The sequence below is a fragment of the Hyla sarda genome, chromosome 1 (assembly GCF_029499605.1).
Source record: "Hyla sarda isolate aHylSar1 chromosome 1, aHylSar1.hap1, whole genome shotgun sequence".
Taxonomy (NCBI): domain Eukaryota; kingdom Metazoa; phylum Chordata; class Amphibia; order Anura; family Hylidae; genus Hyla; species Hyla sarda.
Genome location: NC_079189.1, coordinates 118,340,503 through 118,356,368, shown reverse-complemented (window position 1 = coordinate 118,356,368; position 15,866 = coordinate 118,340,503). Strand labels below are relative to the sequence as shown.

At 44.7% G+C, this 15,866-nt stretch overlaps 1 protein-coding gene across 3 annotated transcripts in view; it reads left to right on the top strand.

Annotated features, from left to right (window-relative positions):
* Nucleotides 1-15,866, top strand: part of WDR17 (WD repeat domain 17) — a 198,574-nt gene that overhangs the window by 72,786 nt on the left and 109,922 nt on the right. Inside the window, exons 2-3 of one of the 3 annotated variants that reach the window (XM_056560645.1) lie at nucleotides 45-136; nucleotides 6,132-6,187. The exons of 1 other annotated variant lie outside the window; for it this stretch is intronic. The gene's annotated coding sequence lies outside the window, so the exon portion shown is untranslated. The remainder of the gene's footprint in view (nucleotides 1-44; nucleotides 137-6,131; nucleotides 6,188-15,866) is intronic. One more of the 3 variants, XM_056560637.1, reaches the window with a different exon arrangement.

Below are 15,866 nucleotides of genomic sequence, written 5' to 3'. Positions count from 1 at the left end.
GTCCTGTCAATGTTCTATTGCACTGACTGCTTCTCTCTGGGAAGGTTTCAGCACCTACCTGCTATCCACCCAGCGTGAGAGGTGACAACAGCACCACCTGTGGCCGTACCGCGTACTGCAGACCCAGCTGAATCAGGTAGGATGCTTCATGGTCACAATCCTCTTAAAGGGCTCTAACATGAAATCCATCTCATAGGAGACCTGTCACCACAAGCCAGCTCCATAGGCAGAAGTCAGTGTCTCCCATCTGCACCAGGAGACTGACCGTCTTGTGGAGTCTGTTCTGACATCATGGGAAGTCAGTGCATGTATCCAGCTGGTTTTTGGTATTAATATAATACATTTGTTGTGTGGTCAAATATATTGTTTTCAATAAAGTGCTGCAGAAAGTCCAAAAATAAGTCTGCCCCAGTGATCACTGCTTCACATGTACTGTACCTAAATATAATAACCTTCTCTTCACTGTATATGGAAATCCATATGTTAGGTGTAGGGGGCGCAGGTGCAACTCAGGGGCTCTATGTCTTATTAAAGGGGTTTTCCGGTGGAATAAAAATTTTTCCTAATCAACTGGTGGCAGAAAGGTAAAAACAGATTTGTAAATTACTTCTATTTTTAAATCTTAATCCTTCCAGTACTTATCGGCTGCTGTATGCTCTAAAGGATGTTGTATAGTTCTTTTCTGTCTGACCACAGTGCTCCGTTGTTACGCCTAGCGCTCCGGGTCCCCGCTCCTCCCCGGAGCGCGTACGGCGTCTCTCTCTCCGCAGCGCCCCGGTCGGTCCCGCTGACCGGGAGCGCTGCACTGTCATGGCCGTCGGGGATGCGATTCGCACAGCGGGACGCGCCCGCTCGCGAATCGCATCCCAGGTCACTTACCCGTTCCCGTCCCCTGCTGTCATGTGCTGGCGCGCGCGGCTCCGCTCTCTAGGACGCGCGCGCGCCAGCTCCCTGAGACTTAAAGGGCCAGTGCACCAATGATTGGTGCCTGGCCCAATTAGCTTAATTGGCTTCCACCTGCTCCCTGGCTATATCTGGTCTCCTCCCTTGCACTCCCTTGCCGGATCTTGTTGCCCTTGTGCCTAGTGAAAGCGTTTTGTGTGTCCTAAGCCTGTGTACCAGAACTTCTGCTATCCACCCTGACTACGAACCTTGCCGCCTGCCCCCGACCTTCTGCTACGTCCGACTTTGCTTCTGTCTACTCCCTTGTACCGCGCCTATCTTCAGCAGTCAGAGAGGTTGAGCCGTTGCTAGTGGATACGACCTGGTCACTACCGCCGCAGCAAGACCATCCCGCTTTGCGGCGGGCTCTGGTGAAAACCAGTAGTGACTTAGAACCGGTCCACTAGCACGGTCCACGCCAATCCCTCTCTGGCACAGAGGATCCACCTCCTGCCAGCCGGCATCGTGACAGTAGATCCGGCCATGGATCCCGCTGAGGTTCCCCTGCCAGTTGTCTCTGACCTCCCTACGCTGGTCGCCCAGCAAGCCCGACAGATCGCCCAACAAGATCACCAGCTGTCGTACTTGACCACCATGACACAGCAACTCCAGTCGCAGCTACAGCAGCAACAGTCACAGCTACAGCAAGTTCAGTCACAGCTACAGCAGCAACCATCTCCTCCGCCAGCTCCTGCACCCCTTCCGCAGCGAGTGGCCACTCCTAGCCTCCGCCTGTCCTTGCCGGACAAATTTAATGGGGACTCTAAGTTTTGCCGTGGCTTTCTTTCGCAATGTTCCCTGCACTTGGAGATGATGTCGGACCAGTTTCCTACTGAAAGGTCTAAGGTGGCTTTCGTAGTCAGCCTTCTGTCTGGAAAAGCCCTGTCATGGGCCACACCGCTCTGGGACCGCAATGACCCCGTCACTGCCTCTGTACACTCCTTCTTCTCGGAAATTCGAAGTGTCTTTGAGGAACCTGCCCGAGCCTCTTCTGCTGAGACTGCCCTGCTGAACCTGGTCCAGGGTAATTCTTCCGTTGGCGAGTACGCCATACAATTCCGTACTCTTGCTTCTGAACTATCCTGGAATAATGAGGCCCTCTGCGCGACCTTTAAAAAAGGCCTATCCAGCAACATTAAAGATGTTCTGGCCGCACGAGAAACTCCTGCTAACCTGCATGAACTCATTCATCTAGCCACTCGCATTGACATGCGTTTTTCTGAGAGGCATCAAGAGCTCCGCCAGGAAAAAGACTTAGATCTCTGGACACCTCTCCCACAGTCTCCATTGCAATCTGCGCCTAGGCCTCCCGCCGAGGAGGCCATGCAAGTGGATCGGTCTCGCCTGACCCTGGAAGAGAGGAATCGCCGTAAGGAAGAGAATCTTTGTCTGTACTGTGCCAGTACCGAACATTTTTTGGTGGATTGCCCTATCCGTCCTCCACGTCTGGGAAACGCACGCTCGCACCCAGCTCTCGTGGGTGTGGCGTCTCTTGATGCTAAGTCGGCTTCTCCACGTCTCACGGTGCCTGTACGGATTTCTACTTCAGCCAGCTCTTCCCTCTCAGCCGTGGCCTGCCTGGACTCTGGTGCCTCTGGGAATTTTATTCGGGAGTCCTTGGTGAATAAATTCCGCATTCCGGTGACCCGTCTTGTCAAGCCACTCCACATTTCCGCGGTCAACGGAGCCAGGTTGGATTGCACCGTGCGTTACCGCACGGAGCCCCTCCTAATGTGCATCGGACCTCATCACGAGAAAATTGAATTTTTGGTCCTTCCCAATTGCACTTCCGAAATTCTCCTTGGACTACCCTGGCTTCAACACCATTCCCCAACCCTGGATTGGTCCACTGGGGAGATCAAGAGTTGGGGTCCCTCTTGTTCCAAGGACTGCCTTAAACCGGTTCCCAGTACTCCCTGCCGTGACCCTGTGGTTCCTCCTGTATCCGGTCTCCTTAAGGTCGTTATGGACTCTGCCTGCCTTAAGAAGTGCCTCTCCCCCCCTCCCAGTCCAGTCAGGCAAGCCTCGGTGCCTCCTCATGGCCCTCGTCCTGGTGTCACACTGCCCCGTGCCAGGCCTCGCCCTCTGCCCTCCCTCCCCATTCCCACTCCTGCTGTTCTGCCTGCCGTTGACGAATCCCTCCATCCTTTCCCGGTGTCCTCATCCCAGGGGAGGCAGTTACCGGACAAAGAGAAGGGGAGACCTAAGGGGGGGGGGGTACTGTTACGCCTAGCGCTCCGGGTCCCCGCTCCTCCCCGGAGCGCGTACGGCGTCTCTCTCTCCGCAGCGCCCCGGTCGGTCCCGCTGACCGGGAGCGCTGCACTGTCATGGCCGTCGGGGATGCGATTCGCACAGCGGGACGCGCCCGCTCGCGAATCGCATCCCAGGTCACTTACCTGTTCCCGTCCCCTGCTGTCATGTGCTGGCGCGCGCGGCTCCGCTCTCTAGGACGCGCGCGCGCCAGCTCCCTGAGACTTAAAGGGCCAGTGCACCAATGATTGGTGCCTGGCCCAATTAGCTTAATTGGCTTCCACCTGCTCCCTGGCTATATCTGGTCTCCTCCCTTGCACTCCCTTGCCGGATCTTGTTGCCCTTGTGCCTAGTGAAAGCGTTTTGTGTGTCCTAAGCCTGTGTACCAGAACTTCTGCTATCCACCCTGACTACGAACCTTGCCGCCTGCCCCCGACCTTCTGCTACGTCCGACTTTGCTTCTGTCTACTCCCTTGTACCGCGCCTATCTTCAGCAGTCAGAGAGGTTGAGCCGTTGCTAGTGGATACGACCTGGTCACTACCGCCGCAGCAAGACCATCCCGCTTTGCGGCGGGCTCTGGTGAAAACCAGTAGTGACTTAGAACCGGTCCACTAGCACGGTCCACGCCAATCCCTCTCTGGCACAGAGGATCCACCTCCTGCCAGCCGGCATCGTGACATCCGTCCAGAACAGGAGAGGTTTGCTATGGGGATTTGCTTGTACTCTGGACAGTTCCTGACATGGACAGATGTGTCAGCAGAGAGCACTGAAAAGAACTATACAACTTCCTCAGTAGCATACAGCAGCTGAGAAGTACTGGACGGATTAAGATTTTTAAATAGAAGTAATTTACAAATCTGCATAACTTTCTGGCTCCAGCTGATAAAATTTTTTTTTTCCACCGGAGTACCCCTTTAAGAAATGGGCCCCAAACATTTAGTTGACAATAAAGTGAATACATTTTATTACATTAACGGACATCTGCAGTAAAATAAACTTATCCTCTATCCACAGGATAGGGGATAAGTGTTTGATCACAGGGGGTCCGGCTGCTGGGACCCCCTATGACCTCCTGCATGGGGCCATGGCTCTGCCGCGGCTCTCCCATGCAGGAGGCGTGCTGGACACGCCTCCTCCATGTATCTCTATGGGACAGGTGGGGAGGCAGCGTTTGTGCCTCCCCGCCTCTCCCATAGAACTGCATGGGGAGGGGGTGTAACCATTGACCTCAGAGAGGTCGACATTACACGCATTAGCCGCTCACATAGAGCGGCAATGTGGGGCCCCGTTTGGGAGATCCCGGGGGTCCCAGCGATCGGTCCCCCCGAGATCAGACACTTATCCCCTATGCTGTGGATAGGGGTTTAGTTGTCTTTTGCTGCAGATGTCCTTTAATTAAAGGCATGTTCACACATGCAGCCTTGCTGCATAAAAAGAAGCAGTCACATATGACTTCTTTTTGTCTGGCTCAGCTTTGAAGCTCCCACAAAGCTCCCTTTGTACAGAGTTTTTGACCATTTGCACATGCTCTAATTTTGCTTTCACATGTTTTATTAATATGGAATTTGGAGATATTGTTGTTTGTGTTTACTTGTAGCAATTCCTAATATTGGGAAAACATTGCAATAATAGACATATGGTACAGAGGCGAGGCAGTGGATTCTAGACGTGTGGTCTAAGAGCCACAGCCCCATGTACACAGTTTTTTGTGGATCTTATGATCAAGATTTGTAATTGCAGTAGTGTGCATTATGGGAGCACCTAATGGTATCTTACCTGTCTGTAGATATTAAAGCAGTGTATAGAAATTAAGGACAAATAGACAAGTCATACAGCAGATCTTCTGCACATAAAGGGCCCATTTGCACTATGGATTTTCCGAGCAGAATTCTGTGCACCAGTTTCCCATTGTTCTCACACTATGGAATTTCTGTGGCAGATGTTCCAACGTGAAAATTCTGGACCCCAAACTAATTCTTTCAGCGGAATCCACTCTGAAATGCATTGCTGTCTAGTGAGGTGTCGCATAGCGCCCACTCTAGACTTGTTCCCCTCCTGGAATATCTCCGAGTGGAGATTCTGTTGTTACCTCATGCGTTCTGGCAGCACACGCTGGCCATGAGCTGTTACCGTTACCTGCTGCCGGCGTGGCTGGGATTCGCATCATGGGACGCGCCCGCATGCGAATCCCAGCCTGTCACTCACCTGGTGCTTCTCCTGCTCCCACCTCTGCCTCATTGCTCTGCCGTGTGTATCCCCATCCCCTAGGGTGCGCATGTGCCCGAGCTTTAAGATTTAAAGGGCCAGTGCACCCATTAGTGAAGTAACACCTGTGGCTCATTGATAAATTCCTTCACCTCCCACACTACTCTGCCAGATCTTTGTTGCCTTAGGGAAAGCGTTCCTGTGTATTGCCTTGCCTTGTATGACACCCTTTGCTCCGTGACCTGACCTTGCTCCTTTTCTGCCTTCCTACTGACAATTTGCTATGTTCCTGACTACGCTACAGTGCAACCTGCCCTGACCTCCTGCTATCCAGATCACGAGTTGTCTTATCCCTCCTGTGCCTCGAATCTCCTCAGCTGCCTGTGTGGTCGAGCCATGCCAGGGGTAGCGACCTGGGTGCCGCCTGCCGCAGCAAGTCCATCCCGCTTTGCAGCAGGCTCTGGGGAAAACCAGCTGCACTTTAGACTCCGCTCCCTGGTTCGGACCGAGTCATCTACCACACAGGTCCAGTGGATCCACTATCATCAGTGTTCCAGTCTATTGAAACATGTCTGTTACATCTGTAGTGTGAATGGGTATGTTTACAAGCAACTGATATGCTTTGGGTTGCCCGCAGCTTAAAATTTTGTTATGGAATTCTGCAAAGGAAAATAAGCTAATGGACTATGTTGCTTCCCGTTGAAGTCAATCTGTTTGTGTATTTCTGTTGCAGAGATTTCACTTGCGGAATTCCGTTGCAGAATTTCTGCTTAAGGCAACCCTCAGCAGGTTAGTTACAAATGTGAATGTATCCTACATGTGCTAGAGACCAGAAGACACCACCTTGTATTCAGTGACAAATGCAGAAGATCTGCATCATTTCCACATCAACAGCTGTAGATTTATCACAGATTTGGACTTCCCTATTGAAATAGGGAATAGGAAACAGGGAAAATCCACAATAAATCCACAGTATATCCACAACATTAACCAATATTTTGCTGCTATAAAATCTGCACAATTTCCAATGGGTTTTCTGTAGATTGGTGGTTTGGGCATGCACTCTATTCATTGTCTACTGGAGTGCCAGAGAAGTACAGCGCTTGGGTATCTCTATCATAGGCAATGAATGGAACAAACTAGGGAGAGAAAGGTATTTTAGGAATCCTGGTGACTAGCCCTATCTAGCCTATCTAGCCATGTACTGACAGGTCCCCTCTAAATAAGTTATTTATGTTTATCTTTTTTTTTATTTTATATATATATATAAAAATGGCCCTTTATCATGATTAAAAAAAACAAACAAAACAACAACAAAAAAAAAGTCTGCTGCGCTCGGGGAGTTGGGGGGGAGGTGGAGTATGCTGTGCTAGAGGAGTTGGGGGGGAGGTGGAGTATGCTGTGCTCGAGAAGTTGGGGGGAGGGGAGCAGGAGGGGGGGTGGGTGTAGTATGCTGCGCTCGGGGAGTTGGGGGGAGGGGGGTGGGGTTCCTGCCAGTGCATAATGTAGCAGGCACAGTGTCCAATGTAGCAGGCACAGCAGCCGTTCTGCCTGCCGTGCGCAGGATGTGTGTGGCAGTGTACAGTGAAGCGTGCACAGCGCTCGATCCCGCCTGCGCTGTGCTCTTCAGTGTCCCGGCTGCACTGAGAGTTAGAACTTATGCCAGTCCAGCATGAATCCGAACTCTATGAGCCAGGACATGTTGGGAGACCCCTAGTGGTCGGTTTTTAAAAGTTAAAAAAAAACAAAAACACATATAAAGATACATTTTTGTTAATCACATGTTATTGGAAAGTTGTTTCTAATACATTGATTAACAAAATATCAAAAGTTTTTGTGGTGACAGGTGCAGGTAAAAATTCCCTCCTAAACCTCTTGTCATTGTTGTGTTGCTGTACATTATAGTAATGATAATCTTGGATCTACAGTATATTTTATTGTGATTAGAACTTTTTGTGTCTTTTGTAATGGTGTAACATAAAATGTTTGTATTTTGATTGTTAAGATGCATATTTAAAAAAAAAGGGTAAAAAAATATTACTTAGCTCTAGGATGTGTTCACATGTGGCTTTAAATTAGTGGTACTGTATCACAAGAGCAGTTGCAGCATGTTTACCGCAATTTTGGAAAATAGTGGTAAAATTGCAGCAGTACTGCTAAATGTCACGTGTGAACACAGCCTTAGTTTGTTGTCATTAGTGCATGACATTAATAGCGGGAAGAAAATGCTTGAGAAAATAAAATATTGTCCGTATAATTTTAATGCACAAGTATGAGAAGACACTTAAAATGCTCTTGTTCCTTTACGCCTCCAATGCACGAGGGATCTCAGGAGTCCTCTATCTCTTGTTCTTATATAGAGGTCATTATCTTTATTAGACTCCAGAGTCATCGTTGCTCTTAGGAATTCTGACAACTAGGCTCCACTATTCCCAATTTGATGATGACATCTCTATAGCTAATGACATGTCATTAATGATAACCTTTTTGGCCATAACTATCATAAATCTCTTTTTGTTCAGACTTTATTTTGCTTAACCATTTTTCTCTCATCATTGTATAACAATTCACAGAATGCTTTGTACATGTTGTGACTAGAACCTTTAGCGTATCCAGAATGCCCCTATGATGAACCAGCATGCTATAATCCGGGGTACTCCGCTGGAAAACACTTTTTTTTTTTTTTAAATCAATTGATGCCAGAAAGTTAAACAGATTTGTAAATTACTTCTATTTAAAAATAATCTTAATCCTTCCAGTACTTATCAGCTGCTGTATGCTCCAGAGGAAGTTCTTTTCTTTTTGAATTTTCTTTCTTTGCATTTTCTTTCTGTCTGACATCTCTGCTGACACATCTGTCCATGTCAGGAACTGTCCAAAGCAGGGGAGGTTTGCTATGGGGATTTGCTCCTACTCTGGACAGTTCCTAAATGGACAGAAGTGTCAGCAGAGAGCACTGTGGTCAGACAGAAAGGAAATTCAAAAAAGAAAACAACTTCCTGTGGAGCATACAGCAGATGATAAGTACTGGAAGGTTTAAAATGTTTAAATAGAAGTAATTTACAAATCTGTTTAACTTTCTGGAACCAGTTGATAAAAAAAAATGGTGTGTTTATTGTGTATAGACTGTGTATTCAGTATATTTTACACTGAAGATTATCAGATATCAGATAATGATATATTATAGTCACTTTAAAGTAGTAGTCCAGTGGTGAACCCAGTGGTGAACAACTTATCCCCTATCCTAAGGATAGGGGATAAGTTTGAGATCGCGGGGGGTCCGACCGCTGGGGCCCCCTGCGATCTCCTGTATGGAGCCCCGACAGCCTGCGGGAAGGGGGCGTGTCAACCTCCGCACGAAGCGGCGGCCGACACGTCCCTTCAATACAACTCTATGGCAGAGCCGAAGCGCTGCCTTCGGCAATCTCCGGCTTCGTGCGGAGGTCGACACCCGCTATCTGCCCGGAGAGCCTGGCACCCGTACAGAGAGATCGCAGGGGGCCCTAGCGGTCGGACCCCCCGCGATCTCAAACTTATCCCCTATCCTTAGGATAGGGGATACGTTTTTCACCACTGGACTACCCCTTTAAATTGGAACAAATTGCAAAATAAAAAATATGTATTTTTAGATTTAAACATACCGAATACATAATGACGGAATTATCCTGTCTGACCACATTTGAATTCGTGGACAGTCATCTAGCTTCCTCTCCACAGATATGAACATCCTTTAGTGTGTATTGACCCTTTGTATGTTTCATAGTAAGGGGCAGTGTTTATAGGCTTTTGATTGATCACATTCTGACATCAAAGGGCTTTTTTGTGGCTTCAGGGTCCTGTTATAATATTAGTGCACTTTTGGCTACTGATTGGGGCCATCATGTGAGCACCGATTGATGGTGATTGAACAAAGGAGAAGGGGCAACAAAAATGTCTTGTTCAAGGTGCTACAAAATATATCATCAGTCATAGTCACATCTTGGACTACAGTATGAGGCGGTGCTATATTATATCACTGAAGTTTCAACTCTAATATTTTAGGGGTGATGGATTAGATGTTCAATTTTCTAATACCTGATTTATTAAAGGAGCTACAAGAAGCAGTGGATAACCCTAAACATTCATGCATCTTTTCTCCACTGGAGGTGCTGCAGAGAAATCAAACACTCTCAGTTGCGTCTACAAGATACAGCTGATCAATGGAAGTCCCAGCAGTGTATTGTTAAGAGACTCAAATAACAAAAATTGCCTACTTTGGATATTCCAATTCTAATCTATATTATATGAAATTATTTTAATTCTTTTATAGTGTCACTGTTGTAAAGATTCTGAATGAACATAATTTCATGTACAGTTGCAAGAAAAAGTATGTGAACCGTTTGGAAGTATATGGATTTCTGCACAAATTGGTCATAAAATGTGATCTGATCTGAAGTCACAACAATAGACAATCACATTCTGCTTGAACTAATAACACACAAAGAATGAAATCTTGCCATGTTTTTATTGAACACACCATGTAAACATTCACAGTGCAGATGGAAAAAGTATGTGAACCCCTAGACTAATTACATCCCCAAGAGCTAATTGGAGTGAGGTGTCATCCAACTGGAGTCCAATCAATGAGATGAGATTGAAGGTGTTGATTACAGCTTCCCTGCCCTATAAAAACACCCACCAGTTCTGGGTTTGCTTTTCACAAGAAGCATTGCCTGATGTGAGTGATGCCTCGCACAAAAGAGCTCTCAGAAGACTTATGATTAAGAATTGTTGACTTGCATAAAGACGGAAAGGGTTATAAATGTATCTCCAAAAGCCTTGCTTTTCATCAGTCCATGGTAAGACAAATTGTCTATAAATGGAGAGCACTGCTGCTACTCTCCCTAGGAGTGGCCGTCCTGTAAAGATGACAGCACAGCGCAGACTGCTCAGTGAGGTGAAGAAGAATCCTAGAGTGTCTGCTAAAGACTTACAAAGTCTCTGGCATATGCTAACATTCCTGTTAGCGAATCTACTATACATAAAACACTAAACAAGAATGGATTTCATGGGAGGATACCACAGAGGAAGCCACTGCTGTCCAAAAATAAACATTGTTGCACGTTTACAGTTTGCACAAGAGCACCTGGGTGTTCCACAGCAGTACTGGCAAAATATTCTGTGGACAGATGAAACCAAAGTTGAGTTGTTTGGAGGAAACACACAATACTATGTGTGGAGAAAAAGAGGCACAGCACACCAACATCAAAACCTCATCCCAACTGTGAAGTATGGTGGTGGGGGCATCATGGATTGGGGCTGCTTTGCTGCATCAGGGCCTGGACGGATTGCTATCATCGAAGGAAAAATGAATACCCAAGTTTATCAAGACATTTAGCAGGAGAACTTAAAGGGGTATTCCAGTATAAAAAATTTTTATATATCAACTGGCTCCAGACAATAAAACAGATTTGTAAATTACTTCTATTAAAAAATCTTATTCCTTCCAATAATTATCAGCTGCTGAAGTTGAGTTGTTATTTTCTGTCTGGCAACAGTGCTCTCTGCTGACACCTCTGCTTGTCTCGGGAACTGCACAGAGTAGAAGAGGTTTGCTATGGGGATTTGCTTCTAAACTGGGCGGTTCCCGAGACAGATGTCATCAGAGAGCACTTAGACAGAAAAGAACAACTCAACATCAGCAGCTCATAAGTACTGAAAGGATTAAGATTTTTTTAATAGAAGTAATTTACAAATCTGTTTAACTTTCTGGAGCCAGTTGATATAGAAAAAAAAGTTTTTTCCTTGATAACCCCTTTAATGCCATCTGTCCACTAGCTGAAGCTTAACAGAAGATGAGTGTTGCAACAGGACAACGACCAAAAGCATAGAAATAAATCAACAACAGAATGACCTAAACAGAAGAAAATTCGCCTTCTGGATTGAGCCAGTCAGAGTCATGACCTCAACCCAATTGAGATGCTGTGGCATTACCTCAAGAAAGCAATTCACACCAGAAATCCCAAGAATATTGCTGAACTGAAACTGTTCTGTAAAGAGGAATGGTCAAGAATTACTCCTGACCGTTGTGCACGTCTGATCTGCAACTACAGGAAACGTTTGGTTGAAGTTATAGCTGCCAATAGGAGGTTCAACCAGTTATTAAATCCAGGGGTTCACATACTTTTTTTTACCTGCACTGTGAATGTTTACATGGTGTGGTCAATAAAAACGTGGTAAGATTTAATTATTTGTGTGTTATTAGTTTAAGCAGACTGTCTGTTGTTGTGACCTAGATGAAGATCAGATCACATTTTATGACAAATTTGCGCTGAAATCCATATCATTCCAAAGGGTTCACATACTTTTTCTTGCAACTGTAAATGCACAGTGCATTTGGAACATTTTCAGACCCTCCAACTTTTTTCATATTTTATTAGGCGGTGTCCTTATGCTAAAATAGGCAGCAAAATCAAGTTTCCCCCCATCATTCTACACTGAATACCCCATAATGCTAAAAGGGGAAACAAAATGTTAGAAATCTTTGCTGATTATTGAAAAGGAAAAACTAAAATATTGCATGAACAGAAGTATTTAGACCCTTTATTCAGTACTTAAAGTAAAACTGTCAGCCCGATCACCCACCCTAAACCCAGAGCACTGACAGAGCGCAGCGCTCATGTGACCGGTGACTCCACATCACTAGGACCTGGAGTTGAAGATAATGATTATGCAGATTGCGAGGGCAGTATTATGAGCTTACCGATGGAGGCAGAGGCAGCCCATATCTCCGTAACCAGTGGACCATCAGTGGGTGATTGGGCTGACAACAGTTTTCCTTTAAAGCACCTTTGGCAGCAATTACATTTTCCTGTCTTCTTGGGTATGATGCCACAAAGATTGAACACCAGACTTGGGGAATTTTTGCCATTGTTTTTTGCAGATTCTCTCAAGCTTTGTCAAGTTGGATGGAGACTGTTGCTGAACCAACATTTTCCGATTCTCTAGAAATGTTTGAAGGAGTTTGAGTAAGAACTCTGGCTAGGCCACTCAATGACAGTCACTGAGTTGTCCCTAAGCCACTTCTGTGTTGTCTTGGCTGTGTGCTTAGGGTCATTGTCCTGTTGAAAGGTGAATCTTCGACCCAGTCTGTGATCCATAGCACTCTGGATTAGGTTATCGTTAAGAATATCGCTGTACTTTGCTTCTCTCAGCCCTCAACCTTGACCAATTTCCTTGTCCCAGCTGATGAAAAAGTCCTGCACACATAATGCTGCCACCACTATGGTATTGGGTATTGGGCAGGTGATGAGCAGTTCCTGTTTTTCTCCAAACATGATGCTTAGAATTGAGGCCAAACACTTAAATCTTGGTTTCATTAGATCAGGGAATCTTGTTTCTCATGAAGTCCTTTAGATGTTTTTTTGCAAACTCTAAACAGGCTTTCATGTTTCTTTCACTGATGAGAGGCTTCTTTCTAGGCATTCTACCATAAAGCCCAGATTGGGGGAGTTCTGCAGTGAGGGTTGACCTTCTGGAAGTTTCTCCCATTTGCACTCTGGATTTTTGGAGCTCAGCCACAGTGACTATTCAGTTCTCAGTCTCTTCTCTTACCTATGCCCTACATAGTTTGGTAGATTGGCTTCCGTCTAAGAATAATAAAGGCCACTAAGCTCTTGGAAACTTTCAGTGATGCAGAAATTCTTTTGCACCTTTCACTAGATCTGGACCTTCACACAATCCTGTCTCTGAGTTCTCCAGACAGTTCTTTTTACTTCAGGGATTGATTATTGCTGTGATGTATTGTCAGCTGTGAGACCTTATATAGACAGGGCTGTGTCTTTGTAAATCATGTCCAGTTGGCCCAATTTCCCAAGGTGATTCCAGTGAAGTTGCAGAAACATTTTAAGATGACCAAGAAAAATGGGAGATCCCAGAGAAAGATTTCTAGTGTCATTGGAAAGAATGATGGGAAAAGCAAAGACTTTTTCCCCCATAAAAAATAGATTTGAATTTTAGCACAAGGCCACAACAAAACAATGTGTGAAAAAAGTTAAAGGGCCTGAACATTTTTCAAATGCTGTGTATAGTTCAATTTATCTTAGGTTACATTAAAAAAGAGCTTAAATCTATGGGATACATCAGCATACCATCATGCCAATCTATACTGTGTCGTACCGTGGGTCAAATGTAGTTCACTTGTTAATACATTCAGTTAATTTCCTGCTTAGTCTAGTTTGGGGTCTAATGGGTTTAGAAGAAGAAATGTGTATGAAAGAAGCAGTACAGTTTTTAATGACTTTCATGTTTTTAAAAAGATTTCAACCTCTTCTAAATGCCATGCAGGAAGAGGGGTCAGTTTTCGTCAGATTGGTTTTCTTGTTTGCCATTTCAGTCACTATGAATTACCATTATGTATAGATATTTACCAGCACCCTCTCAAGATATTATAACCTTTAAACCTTAACATTTTCTAGAGAGCAGTATCCTTTTTAATATAGTTCCCCCCCCCCCCCCTTAGGTTTAATATTACAAGATGACTATACATGGAATAGATGTATACATAAAAAAAAAGAAAAAAATAGCTATACTCACATGGTCAGACCCCTATGTGTTGTGTGCTTCCTCTCCCATCTTCACTGCCAGGATTTGTTTACATCACCGCATGACATGTCCCTTTACCCCATGTCACCATAGCACAAATTTCATTCCTGTCCTTAGGGTTTGTTTCAGTATATTCGGGTAGAGAAGAGCAGTTAGCCTGGAGTTAACTCTGTTTGGTCCACAGATCATTTCCTGAAAAACAATTTAAAGGGTTATTCCCATCTCAGTTTACATAATTAAACTTGTAGGGCATGTCAAATTAAGTGTTTTTGCTAATATATTTATAAAGAAAATTTTCAACCTTCTCCTGATATCCCTGCTCTTATTTCCCCTTGTTGACTTGTTGACAGCTAGGTTACAGACTACCACTTCACTCTAGAAACTGTGTGTGTTTATATATATATATATATATATATATATACACCTGTGGTCAGGCTGGATCAATACTGCAATGCTGCAGTATTGATCAGAACGCTGGAGACCACCTCCATTGCTCAGAATATGGAATTTGCATATAAGGGAACATACTAAATCCCTGAAGGAAGCAGCATCCAAATGTCCAGGGTCGAATTTACACTACAAATTTATTCCCCAATCTGAAAATACTGCTACATTTCAACTCTGCAATGGAACTTTTCTTAAGCAAATTTTTTCCATGTAAAGTGTGTTTTAAACAGCATTACCCGCACCATTAACCTGTAAATTCAGATTGTAAGTTTTTCATGTTGCCCCTGGTTCAAGCAACATGAAGATAGTGACTGGTTCCCTTTTAGGATTAGTTGTACCATAAATTACATATTCTCTTACAATAGCCCTACACCCAATATATGTACACACCACATAGGTATTATATATATATATATATATATATATATATGAGGAGAAAAGGACTTGAAGGACTAAAAAGTTGTAGTCTAGCTGCAGAGACCATTCATTTCTCTTAGCCATGTCTTAGTTGAAAGGTCATGTACAGCTTACGTTGTATGTGTATATGGATTGTGCTGAAAGAGGATTTCAGTCAAACTTACAAGCGGATTATGGTTTGGATGAGCCTCCTTTTAATAGACCAGAGCCTTTACATCAGGATCAGATCAACAATATTTCATACTAAACCATATCTAGTAACAGTGTCTAAAGGCTGTATGACTTTATCATTAGTGTTGCTCACGAATATTCGCAATTCGAATATTATGCGAATTTTCACATATGCGAATTTTCGCGTATGTTAATTTTGTATATGCTAATATGCACATATGATAGTTTTCGCATACGCGAATGTTCGCATATGCGAAAATAAAACGGGAATATAACGAATATGCGAATATTCGCAAATATATGACGAATATTCGTCCATATATTCGCGAATATTCGCGAATTCGAATATGGCCTATGCCGCTCAACACTATTTATCATTATATGAACATGTATGTAGCCTTACACACAGCGCCAACTCGCTTGGACTTTCTTGGAAGTCATAGTGCAGTTAGTTGTTTTTAACAGAAGAATAATTTGAAATATATTTGGAAGTAGAAACATGTTTACATTTCTTACAGTTATTAAAGGATTTGTCTGGTGAAAAGAGTTTCTCTAAAAACATGACCAGGCTGCCTGCTAAAATAAAAGAAACCTATACCTGTCTTTGGTCCCCATAGCCTTCGATATCACTGCTCCCAGTATTCGGTGAACTTTACTTCCTGGCACTGGGGTCCAACATGTCAGAGCACCACTCTTAGCCTATCATTTGCTGAGGTGGGACACCGCTGCGGACAGTGATTGGCTGAGCGATAATGTGACGTATTGGGACCTAGCACCAAGAAGTGAAGTTCACTGGGAGCAGCGATACCGAAGGCTAAGGGGACTGAGAGAGGTAAGTATGTTTTTGTTT